The sequence below is a fragment of the Pinus tabuliformis genome, chromosome 5_2 (genome assembly GCF_031772625.1).
Source record: "Pinus tabuliformis cultivar Carrire ecotype Pingquan chromosome 5_2, CPIR1, whole genome shotgun sequence".
NCBI lineage: Eukaryota > Viridiplantae > Streptophyta > Pinopsida > Pinales > Pinaceae > Pinus > Pinus tabuliformis.
In genome coordinates this window covers 981,003,684-981,023,005 of record NC_142306.1, presented here as the reverse complement: position 1 = coordinate 981,023,005, position 19,322 = coordinate 981,003,684, and the positions used below count along the sequence as shown (strand labels likewise).

The 19,322-nt window shown below is 37.5% G+C and overlaps 1 pseudogene; it reads left to right on the top strand.

Moving 5' to 3' along the window:
• The first annotated feature begins 10,251 nt into the window (after positions 1-10,251).
• LOC149162588 (leucine--tRNA ligase, cytoplasmic pseudogene) lies at positions 10,252-16,102 on the top strand (annotated as a pseudogene).
• The last annotated feature ends 3,220 nt before the right edge of the window (positions 16,103-19,322 follow it).

The window sequence follows — 19,322 nt, the reverse complement described above, 5'->3', positions numbered from 1 at the left end:
AGAAAATCGCTGCAACAACATTGGAGGATAACCACTCGGTCCGGACCTTAAAAGCAGCGCCTTTTCCGTTTGGTGTGGTGGCTCCGACTGGTTCAACTAGGTCCGTTACCTTTTCCCTATTGCTATTGGTTTATGATGTATCTTTACATACCAGTAGACAGGGATATCAGATCACTTCTTCTTGCTGATCAGGCAAGAGAATGACCCTTAAGCTGATTTGGGTTCAGCCAAACCACAACTAAAATTTTGCCTCTTTGAGGAGAGGACTTAAAAGAATGTAGAATTTACTCTAAATGCAAGCTTATTCTATGATGCAAGCAAAAGAAACTAATCTAAATCCTATCTTAATTAGGTAGATATAGATCTAACCCAACTAAGAGCAAGATAATTAAAGTATTGGGATTTAGATATGTCTTGTTTATAATGAATACCAAGTTAATGAAGTAATTCAATTAACTGATATTATGGATATCAAAACACATCCTATTGAGACCTCTTAACTGAAATAATAAACCAACAACACTCAGGAAGTAGTTCACATAAATGATATTGATTATCAAATCAACAAATCCAATAACTAAACAATAATATGTGGAAATAGTTCACAACATAATATTATTCAATAAATCAGTTTAATAAGGCAAATTTCTGAGTAAATAGTTACTCAGAAATCAGAAATTATTCCATAAGAACAGAGATACATGATAACAACATTGAGCCAAACTACCCATATTGACAATAGTGCATAAACATGAATAAAATGACACATTCCTGTTATCATAAAAATGAAACTGATATTTGAAATAGTAGTATTAAAAATACCAATTTATTGCATCCATTTCTCTGATCTTGGTCCCCAACAGTCTTTTGCATTGCTTGAACTTCTAAAACTAGAGCCACAATAGTGCAAACTCTGCCCCTCATACATAATCCAAGATACAAAGGAAAAATCCTTAATAATCCCCAGATCTGAGATTTTCTCTCCTCTCTCCTACAACTCTAAATTCCTATTACAGTAGTTCTTTTAGAAGTCTAGCATTGTAGAGGAGAGCAACCCCTTTTACATTCTGCAATCTATTATTTATAATATTTGTGAAGGAATTCTTGAGAGAAGAGTTTGTTGAAGAGAAATCTGTTAAATCCAATTTTATTTGCTCAAAAATCCTGATATTCAATTGCTGGAGCCTTCTCATTGATTAAGATCTTTTTCTCCATATTCTTTCCATTGTTTTCCAGCAAAAAGAAATCAAAATAAATTAAAATGCAACAATAAAATCAATCATGGCATTGCTGGCATTTAAATCAAATTCAATCAAATTCTATTTAAATAAATAATTGAAAATAAACTATAAACTTTCTCTTGATGCCTGGGATGGTTTAATTGGCCAGAGATATGATTAACCAATGGATTTGCAATTAGAAGAGGTTCTGGACAAATGACAATGAAGAAAATAACTCAGAAAATTGATTTTGTTTTCAAAATTCGTAGCTTGATCTTCTGCCTGATTTTTGACCCAATAAATGATTAAATCTGTTAGTGAAACCTCCTCCAAAATGTTCTCCTTGATTTTCTCTTTCCAATGAGCCGTCCTGGGCCTCATTTGGCCAAGTAAAACTCATTCTATGAGCTTCCAAAGTTGATGAGTCAAATCTGGCATGAATCTGGAAATTCTGTTGCTGGGCTAAAAAAAATCAAAATTCTCATTAAAAATTAAATCCTAAATTAGAATTCTAATTAATTCTAAATTAATTATTAATTATAAACTAAACTAATTATTAATAAACTATTTATTAATTAAAATTAATCTAACTAACTAATATAATTAATTATTTATAAACAAATTTAATCTAATAAAAAAAATAATTAATATTAATCTAAATGATATTTAAATTTAAATCAATGAAATTAATTAAATATTATAAATTAATTAATCTAATTAATTTAAAACTTATTAATTAAATAATATATATTAACTAATTTAAAATATTACATAATTACTTTAATATATTATATCATAACATAAACTAATATACCAACCTTCTTTATTTTTACATTTCACTCATACGTGAGTGATTTCAAAAGCAAATACCAAACCGTTTAACGAGACTTAGGGTTAAAGAGTGATGTCCTATCACATCGGCAAATCGGGGAATGGAGGTGTCGGCGCTTTTAAAATGTGTCAAACCAAAATCCCCGATGTGATATCGCATCGGGGTAGATGTGTTATCGGGTGGTCATCGAGGTTTATTATAATGAAAATCCCCGATGCGATATATGTTTATTCCCTTTTGACTTAAGTTTTTCGGCGATCGGGGATATGGGTGTATCGGGGGTATGGAATGACATGCACCGATATAAATCCCCGATGCGATCAAGTTTTATTTTATATATTATATTTTTTATATATTAAATTTTAATTTAATTAAATTAATTATATATTAATTTAATTAAATTAAGATTTAATATTATTTTATTTTATTTTGATTTTATTAAAATGAAATTTAGTTAAGCTGTGAAATTGTATAAACTACAGCCACTTGAAAAATAAAATAAAAATAAACTACAGCCACTTCGAAAATTTTGGATTTTCGATATTAATAATTGATTTAGACATCAGAGTGAATTTCTTAAAATCTCGATAATTAATGATTTGGCTACATAACTAAAAATGGAAAAATGTTAGTAAAAACACGCTATGGGTTAATATTTAAAATGAATGAGTTATTGAACTAATTTATTTACAAAATGCAATATTGTACATTTTATGCAATTTTAACCCAGGCTACATAAATAATCAGACTTTCAAAAGAGTGCCATTTTCAAACCAGTTGACCAAATGAGGCGAAACAAGCATCAATGGGAAGCTTATAAAAAATCGATTCTATCAAAGCAATCAAAACAAGAATCTAAAGAAAACGAAAAATTAACAAAAGCGTAGGGTAATCAACTAAATAAAAATTCAAAAGGTGCTTAGCAAATTTTTTTTTATAGAAGGGGGTCCCCATTATTTGAGTTAAGCAAGTCAAAAATGGGGGGTTGTGTTTTTACCACAACAGTATAACAGACGCTTCTCCTCTTCGGAAGTAGCTGGGAGTAATTCGATGGCCATTTGCAGTGACGGGATTTCGCATTCAATGGGCAGCACAGCTTCCAAATCATAAACTAATTGGAAAGGAGTGAACCCTGTTGATGTTTTTACTGAGGTTCGGTACGCCCAAAGCGCTGAAAATAACATGTTGTGCCAATTCGACCGATGAATACCAATGATTCGTCGGATCATGATAACTAGAACTTTGTTGATGGACTCAACCAGACCGTTCGCTTGGGGATAATAAGGAGTAGAACTATCATGATGTAAACCAAGCTGGCCTGTAAGTTCTGTCATCATAATGTTTCGAAAATGGCGCCCATGGTCAGTGATTATCGATTGTGGGACACCAAACCTAGCAATAATGTGATTGAATATGAAAATTGCAGCTGTCTTGCCGTCTGCCTCGAATGTAGGCATCGCCTCGGCCCACTTAGTAAAATAATCAACCGCAAGGATGATATACGCATGCCCCCCGGCCGAGTGAGGGTTACAAGTAATAAAATCGATACCCCATTTGGTGAAAGGACCAACAACAATTATAGGGTGGAGAGGAGCAGGTGGCACGCGCATCTTTCGATCAAACTCTTGACAGTTGTGGCATTTTCGGACCGCAATAATACAGTCTTTAAACAAGGACGACCAGAAATAGCCAGCGCGCAATATCTTTTGGGCTGTGGCATACCCAGACATATGACCGCCACACGCTCCAGAGTGACAGTCATTCAAAACCCTTTCAGCTTCCTCGTGAGTTAAGCAACGTCGAAAAATCAAATCCGCTCCACGACGATAAAGAGTATCTCCAATAATTTTGTATTGTTGGGATTGGAATCGAATTTTTCGACGCTTCGACTTTGAAATTTCGGGCCGAAAGGATTGGGTCTGGAGATAGACGATTATATCCCCATACCACGGATCTAAAGTGCTGATAAGAAACAAAGATTCATCCGCAATGGGCTCCTCTGCCACTGTTTCCATATCAGCACGCGGGAAATCACACATTAACTCGGCAAAGACTAAAGATTTCTTAGACTTGGATTTCTCGAACTCCAAGTCGAACTCTTGCAGGATAACGATCCATTTAGAGTACTTGCCCCCTAAAAATTGTTTAGTCAAAATATAGATCATAGGGTTGCAATCCGAAATCACTGTAGTTTTACGGAGTAGAATGTAGTGACGAAATCGCTGGACAGCTTGAACGACTGCCAGTGCCAACTTTTCCACATGTGAGTACTTTAGCTCGGTTGGATTTAACGTCCGACTAAGGTAATAGATCACATGTTCCGTTCCGAATTCATCTTCCTGAACTAAGACCATTCCAATGGTGGAGTGGGACGCGGCGAGATACAAAAAGTAATCCTGGTTGTAGTTGGGAGGATGCAGCAACAGTACATGGGTCAACGCGTGCTTAAGTGCATCAAAAGATTTCTGAGCTATCTCATCCCAAGAGAATTGAGCGTTTTGTTTCAACAACCGGGTGAAACCCTTTGTAACCTCGGCGTAGTTAGGAATGAACTGACGTAAAAAGTTTGCTTTCCCCTGCAAACTTTGGAGTTGGCGAAGACTCGAAGGAGGAGGCAATTTGATGATAGCTTCTACCTTCGAGGGATCGACGCGGATACCGGCTTTTGAAACTACAAATCCTAGCAATCGTCCCACTTCTATGCAGAAGACACATTTGTGTGGGTTCAACCGAATACGATAATGCCGACACCTCATAAAAATGGCTCGTAAATGGACAAGGTGATCAGCTCGATGTAAAGAATGAGCAGGCAAATCATCGAGATACGGTTGCACAATGTGTTTGATGTCGTGAAACGCATAAGACATTGCCCTTTGAAAAGTGGCTCCGGCATTCTTAAGTCCAAAAGGTAATTTGCAGTAAGCAAATGTCCCCCAAGGACAAATGAAAGCCGTTTTTGGTTGATCGGCAGGTAGAATATTGATTTGATTGTAACCGGAAAAACCGTCCATAAAGGAAAATATTTCACTACCGGCACAATCATCAATTATTTGATCGATATAGGGCATGGGATAGTTGTCTTTTGGACAAGCACGATTAATATCCCTATAGTCGATACATATTCTTATTGTTCCCTATTTCTTGTTAACTGGAACAATATTCGATACCCAATCCGTTAACGGGATCGGATAAATGAAACCTGCTTTCAACAGCTTCTCTACTTCTGCTTTAATTGCAGCCGCTTTTCGAGGGTGTATCTGACGCAGACGTTGCCGAACGGGTTTAGCGTCCAGGTAAGTCTTGATTTCATGAACAACAATGGAGGGATCAATTCCTGGCATTTCCTCATAGGACCAGGCAAACACGTCGTGGAATTCTTGAAATAGGGCCTTGTATGTTTGAATTTCGTCATCTGTACACGAGGCACCTATATGAATGTTCTCAACAATTCCAGGTTTGACTGAAATGTCAATGGCAATAGTTTGGGAAATGTTCCCCAAATTCAACTCTGAATCAGGATGTTTCATGGGATTCTGAGCGTCCTTGACATATTCAGCTGTAAAGATTGATGAAAAATCATTTTCAAAAGCATCATCCTCAGGTAAAAACGAAGATCTATGATGGAGATCTTCCCATGGTAGATCGTCTACACTTAGGATTTCGCGAAGTTGTTCGTCAGATGACACAACTTCAGGAAACGCTATCCATTCTGAGGTTGATGTGAAAAGTGATTCCTCACGGACCACATTCATTTAGTCGATTTGGGTTGAACGCGGGTCGGTAAAAGACTGCACGGCTTCATAGGCAATTTCATATGGACTCAAAGGCATAGCATCACCGAATGAGTCTATCTCAGATTCAGATGGGACAATCCAAGGATCATCATAAATAATGGTGTCTGATGTAATCATATGAATGAATGCAAATGAAGGGTCTGCGTTGATTGGAGGAAAAGGAAAAGTTCCCAGTAAACCGGAATCTTTAACTAATCCTACGCCAACATCCTTATAAGGGATAGTCGTTTTACCGACATGCTGGATACTCTCTGAAGAGGCTGGGTCGGATGAAAAGTAAGCCAGCTGGTCTATTGTCACGATCTTGCCATTATGTGGAAACTTTATTACTCTGAAGACCGATGAAACGACCGCTGTCATAGCGTAAGACCAACTGCGACCCAAAAGAAGGTTGTAGTCTAGAGGGGCATCAACCACCTCCACATCCAGACTAACGGTTTTTCCTTCAACCCCTATAGGCAACTCCTGTAGAATGCCAAACGGATGGAACCCACGGCCATCAAAGGCCTTAAGAATTGTTGGGGATTGGTTCAGTGAAGGAGAACCAAGCGATCTCCAACACTGAATCGACATAATACACGTGGAAGCTCCCTCATCAATTACAGTCCGATGAATAGGTCTGTTTTTGACTATCACTGGGATCTGGAAAGCCATCTGATGAGGCAAACGCGGTGTACTATTTTCTAAATCGAAGATTATTAGGTTCGGGTCCTGAACATCAACAGCTCCTATAGCCGACAAAAGTAATTTGCGTTGTGCTGGGCATGATTGCAGCACTTCCAAAGCTGACATTGCTGAGGGTGAAACAGCTAAGTCCTCAACAATGTTATAATTCTGGGCCGCTCTCGCATGTGGATTGAAAGCAGACTTTCGAAGTATACCCTTGGCGGGCGGTTTGATTACTAAGTCCGGGTTAGGTTTCTCGATCTGTAGTGGATTGGAACCGGGAGCTGAGGTTGATGGATTAGAATGAGAAGATTCTGCTTCTTTGCCATCAACAGGACTTTTACTACCATAATCTTGCGATCGAGTCGCAATCCGTACATGAGACATCATCAATATGGGTTCTTCACTGGCATTCGAGGAAGAACCTATCATTTTACTCTCCTGGTTTGGAAATGGATCTTTCAAAACAGCAGGAGTTGGGGAACCTTTGACGATTTTCACAACCTCTGCCCGATGAGGGCAATCTCTTGTAAAATGATCTTCTTCACAAATTAGACAAGGATAACGAGGTTTGCGCTTTTCGTCATTGGTTTCCGACTTTTCTTTTTTCTCCTTTGGAGCCTTGTCTGCTTTATCCTTCTTCTTGCCTTTCTTTTTCCCACCGTTTTTTGATTTAGCCGTAGATGACTCTACAGCGTGAATGTCGGCGGTAACTTCAACAGAAGATTCTCCTGTCGGGGAGTCTGGTAAGGTTATAATCGGAGAAGAATTCTTTGAGGATTTCTTCTTACTTTTAGTGTTCACCGTACCAATCATGCCATCAGTAGGATGAGATCCCGAAGGAGTAGCAGCGATTTGATTTGACTTAGGAAGATCTGGGATCTTCTCGTGTAACGTACCCGACTGAGTATAAACTAAGTCAAGGTACTGCGCTTGAGCAATGACTTGCTCCTCAGTAACTACTCCGGCCTTAGCTACGTCTTCAGTAATCTTCGGTAACAATGATTTAACAAACCATTCAGCTAAGATTTGGTCCGGGATAAAAACTTTCACTAAACGTCTTCGACGTCTCCATTCATGAATATGATCGGAAATATAAGTGGACGTCGATTGCTTTAATGAAGTTAGTAACTCAGTACCATTATCGTATCTGACTGGCAACTGAAAATGAGTTAGGAACGAGGTAGCTAGCTGGCTAAAATTATAAAAAGAGGCCCGTGGTAACTCAATGTACCACTTGGCCATGAGACCAATGAGTGTACGCTGGAAAAGACGTAAGCGGATCGAATCATCCGAGATGGAATTTGAGGCACACCAGAGGTGGTAAGTCATCACATGATTCGACGGGTCCTCTCCAGACTTACCTTCGAACTTGGGTATATCACTGGGCAACTTATTTGGCATTGGCGGCCAAAACGAAAGATAATTGATTGGATCGTTCATTAGGCGCGACAAGTCGGGTAAATCCAAAGTTGCGATAAACGGTAATTGCTGATTAGGATCCCGAAAATTCTGGGTCACAAGACGAGTCCCAGGAGGAGGATATCCAGGATAACTAGGAATAGGAATCGCATTCGGGATATTGTATCCTCCCGGAAAACCAGGATTAACCGGACTGTACTGGGGTTGTTGAGGTTGTTGATAAGTGTACCCAGGATATGGTTGATACTGGTAAACTGGTTGTTGGACAGCAGGACCGAATTGGTACTGTCCCTGGTACTGTTGATAAGTGAATTGTGGTTGACTTGTGACAACAGTACTTAAACCAGGTTGCCCTACAGGTATCTGAACCGTGGTTTGAATCGTAGATCCAGACAACAGTAAAGATGTCTGAGGAGTGGTTGCAAAGACAGTAGAAACCGGAGCTGTCGGTACTCCAGAAGTAAGTGCGGTAGACTGAACAGATGTTGCGGTAGTTGCAGCAGTCGTTTGAGATGGAGTACTAGGTGCAATGGGCGACTGAGTAACTACCGAAGTTACAGAAGTTTGAATATTTGACTGGACTGGTTGCTGGGGTGAACCAGAAACTAAGGGTTGTCCAGTTTGAGATGACAACTGTATACTCGGCTGCAACACCTGTTGAACTTGTGATGGATCCCACACTATCATTCCGGGGTATTGACCCGTAACAGGTTGAGGATACTGAGATCCGTAACCAGGTTGAGGGTAGGATTGATAATTGAAAGGTACATTTCCTATACTTTGAACATAAGATTGACCTTGGGGTGGTAGATAACCTTGACTCGAGTACTGACCTTGGGGTTGATACCCTTGAGGCACGTACTGATACTGGGGTTGACCTTGACTCAAGTACTGACCTTGGGGTTGATACCCTTGAGGCACGTACTGATACTGGGGTTGACCTTGGGGTACATATTGAGGCTAGGGTTGACCTTGAGGAATGTATTGTACCACGGGTATATACTGTCCTTGAGGTTGCCCCCCAGACGCATTTTGTGTACCTTGAGGTTGCCCCCCAGGTGTTACTTGAGGCTGCCCCCCAGGCGGTAACTGCGCACCTTGAGGTTGAGAACTAGGATTTGAACCTGACATCATGTAAATGTCTCCTACGCTCAACGGTTTATTACCATTGTTTCCAGTTAATAACCCATGTTCAATGGGTTGAGGAGATGCTCTCGCAAAAGTACCAGAAAGTGACTGATACCTAGTGGGAACAGAAGGACCGCCGTACAAAAATGATTCAGGCGATTGAGTAAACATGGATGACTGACCTGACATATTTACAGGAGTATAAATACCTCCAGGTGGATAAGGAGTACGAGGTGGAGAAAAACTTGACCCTGAGTTGTCTAAATAATTAGTTAATGAAAGATACCAAGTAGTACTTCTAGGAGGACTGTAAAAAATGGATTCACACTCCCTTAGATCAATAGTAGGTTGATGTTCAGGGATAGGGACGCCTATATCTTCTTCTGGAGCAAGTTCTTCAATAGCTATCAAACCAGAAGGGAGATTTTCGGTGATGACTCTTTCTACCCTAGGTGAACCTGGAGCACTAGAAGTCGGAGTAACAGGTTCAGATATTTCAGGTTCTTCGCCTATATCACTAGTAGATGAAAAACTACCAGCAAGCTTGGAAACTGTAACAGCTTCAGGATTGTAGCCTGTTTCTAGACTTTGGTAATCCGGATGAACTACCAACGAAGACTCTCCTTCTTCAGGTGACCCTACTTTACTGCCACTAGGAGTTACAAGGACTTTCAAACCTTCGTAATGACCCGGAACCTCTTCAGGAGGTTGGCCTCGAAGTCTACGAGACCTCCTCAACAAATCGGCCACGGTTACAACTTCAGGAGACTTGCCCCGAGTTCCAGGGGACTGTCTCGGTAATTCAGCCACAGTTAAAAACTTTTAACTACTGCACACGCAAACAAAGTAAAATCTCAAAGCAAACCGCCTAAAGTCTCTAAAGAACCAAACAAATTTGAATCACACGCCTAAAGAATTTAGGGCGTCAAACCATGCACAAACAGTAGCCTTCCGGACCGAAAACGCTAGTTGGTGATGAAGCCCAACGTCGCCGGATTCAGTACAGAAGTGGCGGGCAGAACAGTTACCCCGGAAACCTGCTTAATGAATAGACCGGCACAAGTTCCTCCACTTTAACCGTCTCGAGTGAAGTGAAGCCCCCGGAAAATCCAAGTGTGTCTAGCCGACGTCTGCTCCAGGTACAGTGGGATCTTCCCTCCACCGTCACCTCGGTAGAATCCTAAAGATAATGGTCACTAAGGTTACTAACAGCAACAAATATACCTGGGGGAATAGTCTACGACCCGATAGCACGCAAGGGCAGAGTAACAAGCTCAATCCCCTTGCCGGCTCCTTGACAATAATCCAAAGTTTACCGACAAGTGACCCCAAGCTCCTCGACAATAATCCGAGGTTTACCGTTTGTAGTACGTGCGTATCTGGCATCTTTCCCAATGAAGGAGGATTGATCCCCTCACTGGTTCGGACACGGTCTCGTGCTTCTCCTTTAAGAGGAGCTTTCCCAGAGCATAAATGAAACATCTGGATTTATCCTATCACAAGATGAGCTACTTGTTTGGTTTTGTTGTCTTGGAGAGTTTATTACTCTCCTACTCCAAGACACTAGCCTGATCTATATTGGTGTTTTAGAGCCCTAGTAAATAAAAAGTTACTAAGTTAATTTTACTTTAAGCGTTAATTTTATGGCTTTTCTTTAGGACAAAAGGTAGTGGAGATGAAACTGGTGGTGTGTAGACTCGACTCGCAACCACTACAAAGATGCACCTAAGATGATTTACACTACTTTTCCTTTCTTTCAATGAATTTCCTAGCTAAGAGAGTTGGAGAATGCAAAATTTTATAAAAGACAACTTTCTTGGCAAAGACAATCAAAGAAACAATCTCTTTATCTTTTCCAAAGCATACAACACATGACCACTAATTATTTCATGAAAATTCCTTTTTCTTTCAAAGACTTCAAACGCTACCAAAGCAAACTTTTTCCCAAAAGAATTTTTGTATTTTTTCTTATATTAACAAAGCATATAAAACTACTTAACAAAAATCAACTTTAACAAATCTATGAAAATCCAATCAAGTTTACTTAAAAGCAAATCTAAGGGAAATTTACCTAAAAGAAAAACTAATGAGGAAAAAGCCTACAAAATATAATTCCAGGATGTTTTACTCAGTCAAAAAGCAACCAAGGATCAGTTCATGCAGAATCATAAACTAATCAAAAACAAAATCGAAATCTTTTTGTTCTTTTTCTCAAGAATGAAATTCAAAGTTTTAATCAACAAACTTTCTCGAAATTCGCAAAGAGACAACACAAAGGTAGGTTTCTCACAAAGGTGGATTTTATGAAAGGTCTGACTCCTAAGAAGACTGAAAAGACCAGGGATATCCAAGGTTTTTACAACTTCTAAAGCCAAAGTCACTACAAGACCAATGCAAAAATCAACCCTAAGGTGAAACTTCTATGAATTCCACTAAAACCCTCGACGCTAACGGAACAAGTTCAGATGAAGATCTCTGACAGGTAACCAGTGGATCTGGGCAGTAAAAACAAATTAAAAACAAAATCTAAGAGGCAAAAAGGAAAAAATTGAAATTTTCTCAAATTTGACAGGGGTACGCAGGTGACCTGTTTGCACAGGTGCGGGTACGCTCTGTGCACAAAGCTGCAGTGCGTACAGGTACGCACTGTGCCTAACTCAGAGGCTGCGTACTGCTGGCAAAACTAAGAAAAATAAAAATCTAACTTAACCCTAAGCTATTCCACCCAAATACACAGTCAGACAGCCAAAAACCAGAAAGCAATCGACTTTTCTCAGATCAAAATATCAAATCAAAAAGAACTCAAGCACATTCATGGAATCCCCAGTGGAGTCGCCATTTTGTCATGCGGAAAGAGTCGATTTTGCGGACAAAACCAACCTCCCTAGAAGCTTAAGGCTTTCTAGTGACAAACAAGACAATTAAGAACAATCCTTCTCTAAATATGCATTTACAATATGAGTAATCAAGTGTTTAGATCCTACCTGTAGTCCAACGCTGTTGTAGTAGTCCAGCCTCGTCGATCCGGATGAGCTCCTCCTTCTCTTCGAAACCTGCATTCACTAACAATCAAACGATTAAATAACACCTGAGTATCTCATAAAATAAAACATATTTAACATACAAACCAAGGAGTATATGAAACAACTCATTAATAACAAATTGTTGAGAAGAAATGACTTATTTGTATTAATAGGAAACAAAAGAAACCATTACAACCTAAGCCTTGGTGTTGTGCAGGTCCCTCCCAGGGTCCAACAAGAGTTCTCCTTTACTTTGATCAGCTCACCCACTTCCAAATGAAACAAAAAAGGATGGGAATCTCTCCTCACAAGCTTCTACAAGGAAGTCCTAATTCCAGCAGTATCTACCCTTAGGAATGTTCAGCTTTCAACCTCCCCTCCCTTTGGCCCAATGCCTGTATTTATAGTGCTTTGGAGGAAGTTAATTAGGTCCACCATGAATGGGATAAGCCCCTCTTTCAATGGGATAGCTCCCCTCTTCATGGGATAAGTTTCTCTTTCTTTGGGGTGCATGAACCATCTGGAGGCGCTCAATACACGTCAAACCATCTTCTAGAATGCTCTAGATTTGACCACAAGTAACTTTTTTAAGATGAAACTCGCGCCTTTTGACCTTTACAGGGGTACGCACCCACCCCTTTACATACAGAGCGTACAAGTACGCAGGTATTGTGAACTTGGGTTGCGTACAACGTAGGTAAGGCTAAGAGAAACTGCGTACCCAGAGATAATTGACTTCAAATGACTTTTCTCTCTTTCTTGGAGTTTGACATGAAGAGCAGAGGCATGAGACTTGCCAAGGAGGATAGTATGACAGTTGATGGAGCCATACTAACTGCAAATAGTCATGGTGACAAATTTTAGTGTAACAATTACAATTAATTATACAACATATTCCTCGTAAAAGGTCACATGTTCAAATCAATAGGGGATAGAGTATGTACAAACATGTATAATTCATAGTCAAATTCCTACTCAGAGTGGGTCCCTTGTCCCACAAACAAAGGAGTTTCATACACCAATTTGGTGTTTGTTTAATTGAGACCTTGACTGAACTACTACTAAACACAATTTAGTCATCACAAACTAAGGGTATGCAAAAGCCAACAACAAGCTACTTATATTATATAAATTCCAAAAAATAAATATAGATTGAATAAAGTTAATGGTTCCAATATAATGTTCAAAAAAGTGGACACGTTTGTATTTTCATAACTGAACCAATGTCATATGATTTAGGTTCAAGTTCAAATTCGGAAACCGTTATTGCTGAAGATACCTAGAAAGGATACCATTCTAGATGTGGAGGAAATGGAAAATCATGAGACTATTATTGTAGAAGATACCTCAGAAGGATAATAGATCCATCGTATATGTGGAGGAAACACTTATAAAATGATGGAAAAGAAATCAGGGTCCTCGATAGTAAAAGGAATAAATAATAAACCTTATAATATAGGTTATCTCCTACTAAATACACTCCTGAATACTTGCCAATGTATACCATTACTTTGAATGCTCTTGAATTTTGAGAGTCTTAGGTAAATTCTTGAGAGAGTCTTGGGTAAAGTTCTTTGGGCCTAGTCATATAGGGTGGACCTTGAGTGATTTCTTAGAAAAATAACATACTCTAAATAAATACTAGAATTAATAAATTATGCATGTTGACATGAGCACAAGAACAATCTATGGTATGGCATGCTTTTGAGTGAGATGTGAAATGTTTTTCTTATCGATATATGTCACTAGTGAGCAATTAAAAGGACTAGTACTAGTAAAAGATGTATGAAATCATTGAACTCACTATCCTACTTCTCAGTAATGTGTACGAGTATGTTTTAATCATAACATATATTTATATTATTCATATGAAAAATTCATATAACCTAGAAGTCAAAAAGAGATTTGGGACGCAATTTGGTAAGATTCATGTGTTTTCATCCTCTCTGAGTCTCTTTGTGATCCATTTTATTTTGTAATAAGTTATCTTGTGGTGGTGCCTTTGTGTGCGAGTTACTATTCCTGTCCTAGTATGTTCTACTATGGAATGTTAGGGTATGTGAAACCACCTTAAAATTATTCAACTATGACTCCATTCTATATGTAGTGCTATTTTTTCATTTATTTTGGATTGGTGAGTATGACACATTTGAAATCAATGATATTAATGTATTTATTATCACTGAGAAGGCTTCCCTTCATCTTGCATATCAACATATGTATAAGATTCTTGAGAAGCCCCATGCTTGTTAGAGATATATGGCCATGAGTTGATTGGTTTATCGTTGAAGTCACCTCGGGTAGTCAATGTGGTTGTGTATGATCTTCCCATTCACAGGGTTATAAGAGACAAAGGCAATAGAATAGTAACCAATGTCCCCAATAATTCAGCGAATGATTCTATAGCCTTGTTAGATATAATGTTTAAACCTACCCTTAGGGCCCAGTTCCTTGGAATGGATGAATGAGTTTTCCATTTAATGTAATCCTTATAATTAACACTCTATATTTCAAGGAAAAGTCATCTAAAACTCCAGATTATCTTATCCTATAGATTTCACAGAAGGAACAATGATAGTGGGGGAGTTTAAGGGAAAAAAATTTCAAGAAGATATACCTCTAATTAGGAAAAATATTTTGGAGATAAGGGAGGAAGTTGCGTATAGGGAGCTTGCAAAAAAAGGTAGTCTCTAGGTAAAGTGATGAATGTGTTGTGGCCCATACCGACCAATGGTGCATAACTTATGGTGAACTTGAGTGGAAAGAAAAGGAAACAAAGATTTTGACCAAGATGGAGCTGTATTATGATGAGGCTAGGCATGGATTTGAGCATACATTAAGTTGGCTTAATCAATGGGCATGTCTTATATAATTTGGTCTTGGAACAAGAATTCAATGGGATGGTCAATTTCTCATTGAGTCGTTAGTGAACTCCACAATATCTATGGCCTATTACACAACTTCCCATGTTTTGAAAAATGGGGACATTATTGCAGGAATGTTGCTCTAATCGATCCATAGCGAATGTCATCTCAGGCTTGGGATTATATATTCCTTGAGGGACCCACAATAATTGGTTTTTTCCACATATCTCCTGAAACACATGAAGAAAGAGTTTGAATATTGGTATCCTTTTAATTTGTGAGTATCTAGTAAGGATTTAATTTAGAAACATCTAATATTTTGTATTTACAATCACACTGCCATATTCCATAAGAATAAATAACCCTGTTTATTTAGAGGCAATGGGAACTTTATGCCGAATTCGAAAAAATGTCAAAGTCTATAGGAAATTTCAAAACATTACATGAGGAAATAGAAGACTTCTCTTCAGATGCCACTCAATTTTATTTGGCTGATGTAGGAGATGGCATGGATGATGCCAATTTTGTTTATGAGACTACCAATGTTGTGATTCTTTGTTTGAAAAATGATATTGCATGGATGGAGGATATTTTGGCTACAGACTCGTCCTTAAGGAAAGGCCCTCCTTCAACTTTTTCAAATCAGGTATTTTCTAATGAAATAAACATTGTAGTCAAGTTGACTAAATACAACTACAATTCAATGATGTTCAGGGAGGCCTTGAAGATAGGTTTCTATGATATTCAGGCAGCTCGAGATGAGTACAAATTATCCTGTTCTTTAGGGGGCATGAATATAGACTTACTATGGAGATTCATGGATGTCCAAACAAGGTTAATCACTCCCATATGCCCTAATTATGCAAAACATGTTTGGAAAGAGGTTTTGAAGAAGGATGGATTTGTATTCAAATCAGGGTGGCCAACTGCAGATCTCCCTAATCTTACCCTTCAATGAGCCAATAAATATCTATAATATACAATTTTTTCCATGAGGAAGCTTCTTTAGAAGTAGAAATTTTCTCTAAATAAGTCCAAGAAAGGTCGAACAAACACTACAACAATAGTTGAAGAGTAAAATCCAACTATAGGATTACTCTATGTTGCAGAAAAGTATGAAGTTTGGAAAGAATAATGCTTGAATATTCTCTAAGAAAATTATAATAAAGGTAGCTACTATGACCAAGCCTGCATATCGACTACTTTGAAGGACAATTGTATTGGGCAACTTGTCGATTGTAGAATAATTCTTAAACAATGCATGCCATTTATAGGTTGAAAAGGTTGAAAAGGATGAAATATTTGTTGTTGAGCCTAGCTAGATGTTATGAGATGCAAGTGTTGCAATAAAACATTGACTTAATCAAATAGGACTTAAAATGTTGGAAATAATTAAAGAATAATAAAATAATAAAATAAATTAAGAAATTTTTTTATGACTAAATAATAATTAAAAATACTTTAGTGCATGAGTACCTGAATGAGCTCCTATTTGTTTCGAGAATAATTTCTTGGAGTAGTCTAATCTTGGAGCAAACCTCCATTGATTCGTCGAAGCAGCGACGAAGTCAACATTGACTTTGTTGTTGCTCTGTTCAAGGGAGGTTTGTTCCTAGATCATATGAATCCAAATTTATTCTCAATTGAATAGAGCCAACGATGTCAAGGTGGAAGCACTTATTGGTGGTGGGGGGGGGGGGGGGGCGGCGCGCGCGCGAGGGGAGGGAATTTGGGAAAGAATATGATTTCTGGTTACGAAAAATGTGTTTTGAATCTATAAATATATTTAACAACATAGAAAACATTGGGGAATAAAAAATATCTTTACCAAAGTTTGTGAAAAATTGACCATAAAAGAGAAAAACCATCTATTAGTTAGACTATGCTATTATAGAATTAGTTATTATATATCAATTTTGTGAAGATGGAAGCTCTTATGGGGGGGGGGTGATTTTGGGCCACTTTTGGGCAAGAATGTGATTCTTGTTACTAAAAATGTGTTTTGAATCTATAACTAGATTCAAAAACCTAGAAAACCTTGGGGCATTTAGATTTAGTAGGTTATACAACTCAAACTTATGATTCTAAAAGATCTTTATCGAAATTTGGGAAAAAATTACCAGTTAAAGTGAAAAACATCTATTAGTTAGACCACCCGATTATAGAATTACTTATTATATATAATTTTTTTTGATATAATTAAACATATAGAATATTTGTGACTCCATTAGGTTATATCCATATAATAATAATATATTTTTAAGGTCTCAACCAAACATACAAAAAATTGGTGTATGAGACTCCTTTGTTTGTGGGACAAGAGACCCACTCCGAGTGGGAATTTGACTGTGAATTCTATAAGTGTGTACATACTATACCCCATGGATTTAAACATGTGACCTTTTACCATGAATATGTCTAATTGTAATATATTAATTTTGTTAATTGAGAATGTTAAATGTTTATAATATCATATCACCTGAATTAATTTGACATTTATTTTCAAAAGTACTTTATATTTAGTATTTAAAAAATATTTATCAAATTATCTTGACCAAAATATTGTTCAAAGCAACATTATGACATGTAATTTATGATATATACATGACAATCTTTTATTTATACATTTCCAAATTACATTATAATTAATTTAATATTTTAAAATTCTATTAGTTCTAAAATTCCAACTAATATATCATATATCATATATATATATATATATATATATATATATATATATATATATTTTAATATTTTTATATAAGATTCATGAGATATCCAAAGTTAATCTAACAATTATGTAACTCTAAGAAAAATACATATGAAAATTTGCAAAAATAAAATGATAAATAATCTTTTAATATATTTTAAGCTGTGATTTTAAAGTAGATAATTTTTGTAACCATTTATTAACTATAATTAATATGAATGATTTATTTTTAAAAATTAGTTATGTGGTATTATTCAAACATACAAAGAACTTATATTTGACTCTCATAATATGGAGTTGATATGAACTCATCATCTATTGAATTATTATAGTGTGATTGCTCATATTTTACTTGTATAATAAAAAAGTTAGTCATAAATGACCACTAAATGACGGGAATTAAAATCTCCAACCTATCAATTTCATGTTTCAATTTTGAAGGGACATTTAATAATTGTTGATACCCGTTGGGAATTTACGCTCCTAATATGCGACTATGGTAGTGTGAACCTCCTGTAATATTTAGTTATCCGAGCTATTTAATTATAATAAATATGTCAAAGGCTTGAAGCTCAAAATATTGTTGATGTTCCCACCACCCACATTGTTTGTTGATTGAACCGACTTTACTGAAGTGGAAGGCTCATCTGTTGATTGATCTTGTTGATTGAACCGACTTTAGAGAATTTGAAGGCTCATATGATAACAATATTTTTTATTGAATCATGAACCAACTATATTGAAGTGGAAGGCTCATCTGCTTTGTTTCCTCACCTGCAATTTGAAGAGTGGATGCACTAGCACTAATAGTAAGTATCACCTCAACATTCACAAAAACCATGCCTCCATTCTTTCTTGATCTGCACTTTTTTTTTGCAAATGTTGTAATTAAATAAAAAAGGGATATTACAAGCCAATCTTTCCAACACTCCCCATCATGAGGTTTGGGGAACCTAATGAGAAAAAATGGTTTCCCATTGTAAGGAAGATGGTGCAATGGTGGGCAGGAAAAAACTATGTTTCACCCTACAACTACCCAAGTTGACTATGTCTACATGTACTATTTATAAATTAAAGTGTGATTACAATGGATTTCATGTTGGATAGTGCCATCTGTCAGAGGTTATGCAGGTGCGGATTGGGAAAGTAACTCATTAAAAGGAAAAGAATAATTGTGGACAAGAAGACATAGAAAAAGGGAAGACTGAATCTAGAGAAGACATAATAGAAAATAGGGAGGAGAAATCCAGGGTGAGAAAAAGAGAACCAAGAGAACCACCATGGATGAGAACACGTAGAGGAGTTCACTATGGAGAAGCACACACAGGGAGGAAATTCTAGTTGTTCTACGACTCCTAAGGGAGTTGTCTTACTTTCTAGTTTAGGAATAGGGGACAAGAGGAGCTTCTCCAACTGAGGGTAAACCTCGGGACATCCATGGGGCTAGAGGGTGGAGATTGTTTTTCTCTAGAATCCTTTGACAACCATGGTGGCGGTTTGGCTCTTAGATTCTCGACAAGAAGTTCTAGGGTCTCCTTTGCTTGTTGACTGGTTGACAGTGGGTTTTGGATTTCCTTAGTTGGTGGAGCCATTGTGTTTCAGGGTGGAAGTGAAGCCTCTAGATTCCCTGGAGGGTCAAGGTGAATCCTTTGGATTCCCTAAA